The 8,199-nt window shown below is 49.6% G+C and overlaps 1 long non-coding RNA gene across 1 annotated transcript; it reads left to right on the forward strand.

Moving 5' to 3' along the window:
- Nucleotides 1-18: 18 nt before the first annotated feature.
- LOC133228999 (uncharacterized) lies at nucleotides 19-7,302 on the forward strand. The gene is made up of 3 exons (XR_009730435.1): nucleotides 19-96; nucleotides 3,932-4,082; nucleotides 7,043-7,302. It is a non-coding gene; the product is annotated as an uncharacterized LOC133228999 (long non-coding RNA).
- The last annotated feature ends 897 nt before the right edge of the window (nucleotides 7,303-8,199 follow it).

The following is an 8,199-nucleotide window of genomic DNA, read 5'->3' on the forward strand; positions in this document are numbered from 1 at the left end:
GGAACTGAAAGCCTGGCTCTCACCTACAGAGGAATTAAAAGCCACCCTCGTGGAGAACAAATGATGATTCCAGGAGGATGCTGGAAACTGGAGAGTGTAGGCTTTTCATTCATTCAGCCACATAGTGTGGGGCTCCAGGGAGGAGATGGCATGGAGAGCGTGGAGGGAGGGGAGGTTTTGTAGGGACTTTCACAAGGAGGCTACATAATAATGTGAATGGCAGTCACAGGGACCTCCCTGGTGGCCCAGTGATTGGGACTCTGTGCTCCTACTGCAGGGGGCACAGGTTCGATCCCTGGCTGGGGAACTAAGATCCAGTATGTTGCACGGTGCAGCCAAAAAAACAAAAACAAAAAAACAAAAGGCAATAGCATTGATAACATTTCACATGTCCATCATGGTTTAAAACTTGTGGCAGCCACTTTAGACCCTCAATATGTACAACCCATGGGTTTTACTCAGGAGGAAATGGGGCTCTCATGTGGAGAAGTGACTCATATATGACCTTCATGCTGTCTCTCTGCAGTGTGTGGGATTTCTCATCACTTGACTGGACTTCTCCAGCGGTGTCCAAGCACTGACTCTCCTCTCCCTCATCCAAATCCACCAGTCCCCTGTCTAACTCACTCCCATCACTGGCAATGACACGTCTAAGAAGCCAATCTTAGCCTGAGAACAATAATGAATCGAAAAGCTATTGCCTCAGGTCAAGTTTATTCCTGGAGGCAGTATCCTAATTTAAAGTAACAATGCCAGTGGGAGGACTGACACTTTGCCAGATGATGGAGGAAAAGAATTTTTGCACACGGGTGCGTTTCCCTACTCTATTTACACGAAGGGCTGCTCTTATTCACATTCCCTTAGAGAACTGTTCTGTATATCCTCAGGACAACCCTATGAGGATTTTGCAGGTGAGGAATGCAAGGTCCAGAGAGGTTGTCAAAGCTCACACTGCTAGGAAATGCCAGAGCTGGGATTTGAACCCATGTCTGTGCACACGACTTAGTGATGAGCACACATGCATGCACTAACACTCCAGTTGGACGTGTGTGTCCAGGTCAACTGGCAAGAAGCCAGGATAAACCCTTCAAGAAACTCTGCTTGCTTGAAGCCTAAGGGTCCTTCTAGGGCTCTGCTGTGATTAATTTCAAAGTGGGTTCCATAGTTAGGAGGATTTGGGATGACAGAAAGGTGTCTGGGAAAAAGGGGTTTGGGTTGGATTCCTTTTGGAACAGTGACCCAGCACAGGCTGACATGATGTTGGCTCAGTCCAGAGGTAGTAAATATAGAAGCCTCACAGTTACAGCAAAAGCAAAAACAAAAAAAACCTCTGGAGTCATGCTTTGCCATTCTTGGAGGGCCTGACAGCATCTTTAGACTTATCTCTTTAGACTCCAGAGGTTGGGTGGCAATGTCAAGATGAGAGTTGATGTTTGCAGAGACTCCAAGGTTGTGATCTGGGGGAATAATTAGGATTATGCCATCAGAAGAGGTCAGGATCTTCAAGTTTCAGAGATGAACAGGACCTCAGGAAAAGTCAAGCCCAGTATATCCCAGAGTGTTTCTGTGCCTATCAGCAGGGATATATAAGATGATTTAGGTGTTGTATTAGTCAGGATAAGCTCATTAAGGCTACAGTAACAAACCAACCCAGAAAGGGCTGGGGCTTAATGCAACACAGTTTTATCTTTTCTCCCCAAATTCTGATGAGAGTCTGCTGGCCCTCCAGGGTGGTGGTCTTCCGTGCAATGGTTCAAGGACTCAGGCTGCTTTGATTTTTGTAATGCTGCCATTTCACTGTGTAGCTTCCAGGTCATTCAAGCAGGGAAAAGAGAATCAAGGGGCTGTATGGGCTGTAAAAATGACAATAGACACAGGATCTAAACATCTTTGCTCTAAACAAGAACCAACTAGCAGGAAGGAAGGAGAAGGGTATTTACCAGCGAGGGGCTTGGGACCACCCAGCTCCTTTTGGCACGTCACAACACAGGTTCTCATTTATCCCCAAATATAACCAGAAACAACTTTCAAGATTTGTGCTTAAGTTAGCCGAGGAGAAGGAAGGAAAGATGAGGCTTCAGGATGTTCCTTAGAGGAGGGGAATGTGGACCTTGTAGCAAATTCCCAGTAGGCTACTGTTTGAAAGGGATACAAGGACTTCTCTGGCTGTCCATTGGTTAAGACTTTGTGCTTCCAACGCAGGGGGCACAGGTTCAATTCCTGGTTAGAGAAACTAAGATTCCACATGTCACATGGCATGGCCAGAAAATTTGTTTAAAAAATTAAGGGATACTGATACATATTTGAAAGATGGAGCCACAGATAGAAACTCGAATGCATGCATACACAGAGATACGCAAACATACTGACGCCAACACAGAAAGACACACAAATCACACACACATTCAAGCACACACAGGCACACTCTCACCCACAATGATACACAACACTCGGCTTCCTCTCTGTGTGACGAATCGTCCCAAGGCCAGGAGGAGAGGCTGAAAGGCCCCGGAGGTCCCGTGGCGGGCAGTGAACTAGGTCTGGAGCGTGTAAATCTGGGGTTGGCAGAAGAATGAGCTAAGCCACCCCCATCTCTCTTGCGGGCGTCCCGTAAATCTCTCCCGGCCCCTGTCCCGCCCTCCCGGCAGCAATCCTCACTGCCAAGTCTCCCAGGTTTACTAGATTTAGGTCCCGGAGTGCTCTGTTTGCGCCCCTGCCTGGCAGAGCCTGCCTGACAGGGGTGGATTTACCATCCCTGGAGCCTGCAGAATCAATACTGCCTCCTCCTTGCTGGAGGGACAGAATGGGGTTTGCAGGAATGAACCACACTTTGATGGACCTGGGTCCCTGCTCCTGGTGGAGGAAAGGGAAGAGGTTCCTGACACAGGAGGCAGGACCCCAGCTCACTGTGACATGGCCACCTGTGGACCCCAGGACCCGAGGCTCCAGGGTCAGGTAACTAAGGCAGAAACCAGCTGGGAGTCCTGGAGATGTCACTCAGCCCGTGGCCTCCCCAGGGCCAGGACGTACCCCGTGTAGTGGGTGCAAGGACCGATTCTGTACTCAGCCTGCCTGGGTCTCAACTCACCCACTGAGCAGCTCTGTGACCTGGGACTAGGTAGGGAGTACCTGAAGCCTCAATTTCCCCATCTGTAAAATGGGGATGAAATGGTCTGTCTCTTACAGTGCAGTCATGGAGCTGTGACATGTTTAAAGCATTTCAGTACAGGATCAGACCCTGGGAGACAGAAGTCTATAAGCGCTGGCTGTTCTTCTCATTAATGCCATGTAATGTGAGTCAAGGAAGAGCCACAAACCCAACTCAGAGAGAGGCATTCACAGTGATGCTAGAAGCTTCCAAGAGACAATGGCTGCTGAGTCTCCATCCATCTCATTAGGAGAAGTCTTGATTGTCCCAAATATGCCAGGACCAGACTCACTGGGCGGCCAAGCCAAGTGACAAACGACCCCTACTAGGGTGCAGTCGATGGAGGGGTGGGACCAGCTTCAGGGCCTGCTGGCCCATTTGGTTACCTGACTCTTACTTGGGTGTTTGGTGACAGGCATGTCCATCCTAAAGGAAATCCCCCTGAATAGCCATTGGAAGAATTGATGCTGAAGCTGAAGCTCCAATACTTTGGCCACCTGATGCAAGGAGCCGACTCACTGGAAAAGACCTTGATGCTGGGAAAGACTGAGGGCCGGAGGAGAAGGGGGCGACAGAGGATGAGATGGTTGGATGGCATCAGCGACACAGTGGACATGGGTTTGGGTAAACTCCGGGAGTTGGTGAAGGACAGGGAGGCCTGGCGTGCTGCGGTCCACGGGGTCACAAAGAGTCAGATACGACTGAGCGACTGAACACAACAACAGTGGGTGTTACCATGTGGAGCCCACAAGGGTCTACCTTTCTCTCCCTTCCTCTCTCCAGGGCCCAGGCTTTCCGTTCTTTCTTCTCAGGTCTTTATGGAGCACCTACTAAGTACTGGGTACTTGGACAAAATAGACCTGCTCCTTAACCCAGCAGTGTCTGGATGGTTCACTGGGAAGACAGACTATCAACAAACAGAGTGGCAAACAAGGTAATTTTAAGTGGTAAAGAGTTCTTTGAGAGAGTCACCCAGCTGATAAGATGGGAGGGGTTTTATGTGAATCCAGGAGGACCTCTTGGAGGAGGTGATATCTGAGTTGCGACCTGAAGGGGAGACAGAGCATGCTGGGCAGACACCTGTGTGTGTGGGGGGAGCGTGGTGCAGAGGAGAGGGCTGGGAATTCCAGGGAGAGAGAAGAGCAAGCAAAGGCCCTGGGGTGGGGTGGGGAGAGCTGGGGGTTTCTAACAGCAGGAAGCAGCACAGGGTGAGCGAGGCAAGTACTGCAGGGGAGAGGTGTGGAGGGCAGGCAGATGAGTCCTGCCCTGCAGACCAGGGTGAGAAAAGAGGGTTTTAAGTGTGAGCAGAAGTTATTCGCTGGAGGCTCCAAGCAGGGGAGAGACACGTGATCCCATTTATATTTTAAACAGAGGACTCTGGCTGCCGTGCAAAAAGGAGCGGCTGGCTGGGGGAGACGCCAGGCTGGAAGCTGGGAGAGAGGGAGGCGGCGGCTGCAGAAATTGCGGTGCCTGGGCCCAAGGTAGCCTCAGTGGAAAGGGAGAGCTGGATTCCCCGTACATTTTGAAGGAACAGCCAACAGGACTTGCTGACAGGTTGACTGGATGGGGCATAAGGGTGATGGATTTGAACCTGTCTGTCTTTATTTAGGCCCAGTTCTGTTTTAATATCAGCCTTTCTATCATGGTTAATATTGCCGTGCCTCAGACTCCCGGGAGGGCGGGAGGAACGGACTGCAGTGGAGACTGTGATGTCAGAGGTCTGGGAGGTCGCCCTGTCTCCGCTACTGACTTGTTAAGGGATGCTGGTTGAATCACAACCCTGCCTCGCCTTGGTTCCTGTGTCTCCCTTGTGAAATATGCACGACCATCATGTCTGGCGGAGGGAGGCTTGGATGTGAACTTGGGGAGCTTGGAAAGCAGTGGGGCAGGATGGTGGCAGCAAGCCCACACCCCTTTGCTGGCCGGCCCACCCCCCAACCCCGCCTCCCTCCCTGCTCTCGCTGTGGTTCTGAAGGCCCTCTCCTCCCCTGTCTGATGCCACCAAAGTGGACTGATGTGTGGAACGGATGAGGACACGGGGCAGAGGGAGGGGAGATGGCTCTGAGGGCTGTCTTGGGCAGAAGAGCTTGGGAGGGAGCAGCCTCCAGCATGACGACCAGGGAGGAGAGGGCCACGGCTGAGTGCTGAACAGCCCTCTTTGGGGTCGGGCTGGGAGGAGACTGACTTTCTGACCCATCTTTCGGGAATAATTTGCCACACAATTATTCTGGCAATTCTTCAGCACCCTAAAGAGAAGGCAGGGGGCTCAGGAACCTCGTTGGGAGAGGGAAAGAAGGGTGATCTTGTTCCCTAACTAGGGGTGACTGAACGACGTGCATTAGTCGCTCAGTCATGTCCAACTCTTTGTGACAGCATGGACTGTAGCCACCAGGCTCCTCTGTCCATGGGATTCTCCAGACAAGAATACTGGAGTGGGAAGCCATTCCCTTTTCCAAGGGATCTTCCTGATCGAGGGATGAAACCTGGGTCTCTAACTAGAGGCGACTGACCAGAGCCCCTGGGAAAGTTCCCATGAGCGGGGACATCAAGGAACTCTCTGACACTGTGGGTTGTATACACTTGGAACTTAGCAGTCCAAACTGGGGAACCTCTTTTTAAACAACCATGAAATCATGATTATGTCCAAGGATGTTTAACGGATCTTCTCCTCACCTGGAGACATCCTAACTGCCCATCAGTCTGGGACTTGTCCAACAAACAATACCACGATGGCACGTACCATGGAATACTATGCAGCCTTTGAAAAGGAGAAGGCCAATCTCGGTGTCACCCCGAAGGAACCTCCTTAATACAAAATGAAGTGAAAACAGGCAAGTTGGAGAATCAGGTGTGTAGTATTATCCCTTTTTTCGTAAGGAAAACAGGCACAGAGAAAGGAACTCTACAATAATCTGTTCACATTCGTAACTTCACGGAAGTAGGCTTGGAGAATGGAGTGGGAGAGATTATTGACTTTTTCTTTAAACTTCCAGCACATTACAACAGGCATGTGTTTATTTTCATAATTCAAAAACTGACTGTGTGTTCTTGGAAGTTCAAGATGTTCTCAAACTTGCTAAATCTACAGGGAATTTTGCACCTGAACCCCAGTCCCTGGTATTAGGAAAAGATACTAGATGCATGATTGAAAGAGGATGAGTGAAATTTCTAGGCCTGTGTATCTCCTTTCTCCGATGGTCTTTAAAAGTCTAATAAAACAGGAGCCCAGACGATGGAGTCAGAAACTAATGAATACCTCCTCGTGGGGGGTTTGTATTGACGTAAAACAGTCTCGCCACCCAACACGTTAGCATGCCCCCGCTCCAGCTGGTCCAGGCCACGGCTAGCTGACAGCCTGGAGATGAGGGGCCAGAGTTCCCTCCTGTGACCCCTCTCCATCCTCTGGGTTGACAATTCTGCTGCTAGAATGAGACAGTGAGGGGTGAATGCGTGTTAGGGGTGGTGCTGTGGTGTCCAGCTCTGGAGGCTGTGATGGGGGACAGTGATGTTACTACCAGATGGGGCTGCTGCTGCTTCGGCAGAGCTGCTCACTGCAGACAAACCCTCTGATAGGTAAACGCAAGGGGGTTGTTCCTTAGTCTGTTCATTAGCTCTGACGTCGTCCCCAGGATATCTGTTAGCTGATGTGCTGGTGGGGTAGGTGGAGGGGTGTGGATGGGTGGGGGACTTCTCTCTTCCCGTCTCTCATCTGGCTGCCTCCTTCCTGATGTCAGAACAGAGAGCCCTGATTCGCCACTGGGATTCCACACTGGTCCAGACTTTGCCCATCGCCTGCCCCACCTGCCCGTGTCTCCCCGAGCCAGGGAGAGCTCCTCCCTCCCCCAGAACAGCAGCTCAGTGTTGGATTCCCTTGTTCATGTTTTGTTTTCACAGGTGACAAGAGCTCGGGATGCTGTTTCTCCTAAGCGTTCTAACGGGAGCCTCCATGAACACAATGCTGAATCATATGAGGGACTTGGAGAAATTTCAGGGATTCTGGTCAACCAAGGGATAGAAGATCTTAGGGCTAGGTAGCAAGTACTGGTTGTTAAATAACATCCCCCCTATTTATAACGAACTGTGTATGCTCAACACATAACTCTTGGAAAACACAGAAGGGCAAAAAGAAAATTAAATATAAAATTCCTCTATAATTTCTCCAGTCCAAAATTACATTAGTAACACACACACACATGCAATGTATGTATTTACCCCAAATAGCAGACTCTGCATCTTCTTCTGTAATGGATTCTTTTTACATGGGCATACATCCTCAACTACCTTCTTTCAAACCATCTATTTTTTCCCAAATGCAAATATTATAAACAACACAAAATGTAAAAAAAAATAAAGATCTGCTATAATCTCAATCCTCTGGGTAACCATTATCACTTAAGAAAGTATTTGTAAGGCTTTTTTTCTATGCACATGTGCACCAGTGTGATTCCTATAGGCTTGGCTTCTTTTTTTCCAGCCCCACGTCCTCAGCACCTACAGGAATGTCTGGCATGTGGTAGGTGCTCAGTAAATATTGCTGAATTAATGAAACATAAATGCATATTTAATAGTGTTCCTGGAGTAGAGTCAACTCACACATTTTTACAAATCAAAGCTGGGAAAGCCTTCATGCAAGACATTACATTCATTTTCTGCTTTCTGGGAACGAGCCTGGAGTTAAACTTTGAGAAAGACCGTCTCTTAATTCTGGATGTGAGCAGGTGGTGAGCAGAAGAGAAAACTACCAGTCTGCAGTTCTCGGGGAGGCGCTAAAAGCCCGAATGCTGAAGATGCAGCTAGAGCTCTTACATATTCTAAAGAGGACTGAAAGGCAACTGTGTTCACAGAACGTAGCCTTGCAGGCTGGGAGAAAAAGGCCCAAACTTGAGAGCTGGGCAGCTCCAGGTCTCGGCGTGCTTATTTGCCCTGAGAGACAGGGTGTGTTTTCTTCTCCAGGCATTTGCTCCCTAGAACTTGGGGACTGAGGACCAGATGACTGGAGTGTGCATCTCACGCACCCAGGAGGCTTTATAAATGTAGATCCCCAGGTTCTA

The sequence above is a fragment of the Bos javanicus genome, chromosome 17, assembly GCF_032452875.1.
Source record: "Bos javanicus breed banteng chromosome 17, ARS-OSU_banteng_1.0, whole genome shotgun sequence".
In the NCBI taxonomy this organism is placed as follows: domain Eukaryota; kingdom Metazoa; phylum Chordata; class Mammalia; order Artiodactyla; family Bovidae; genus Bos; species Bos javanicus.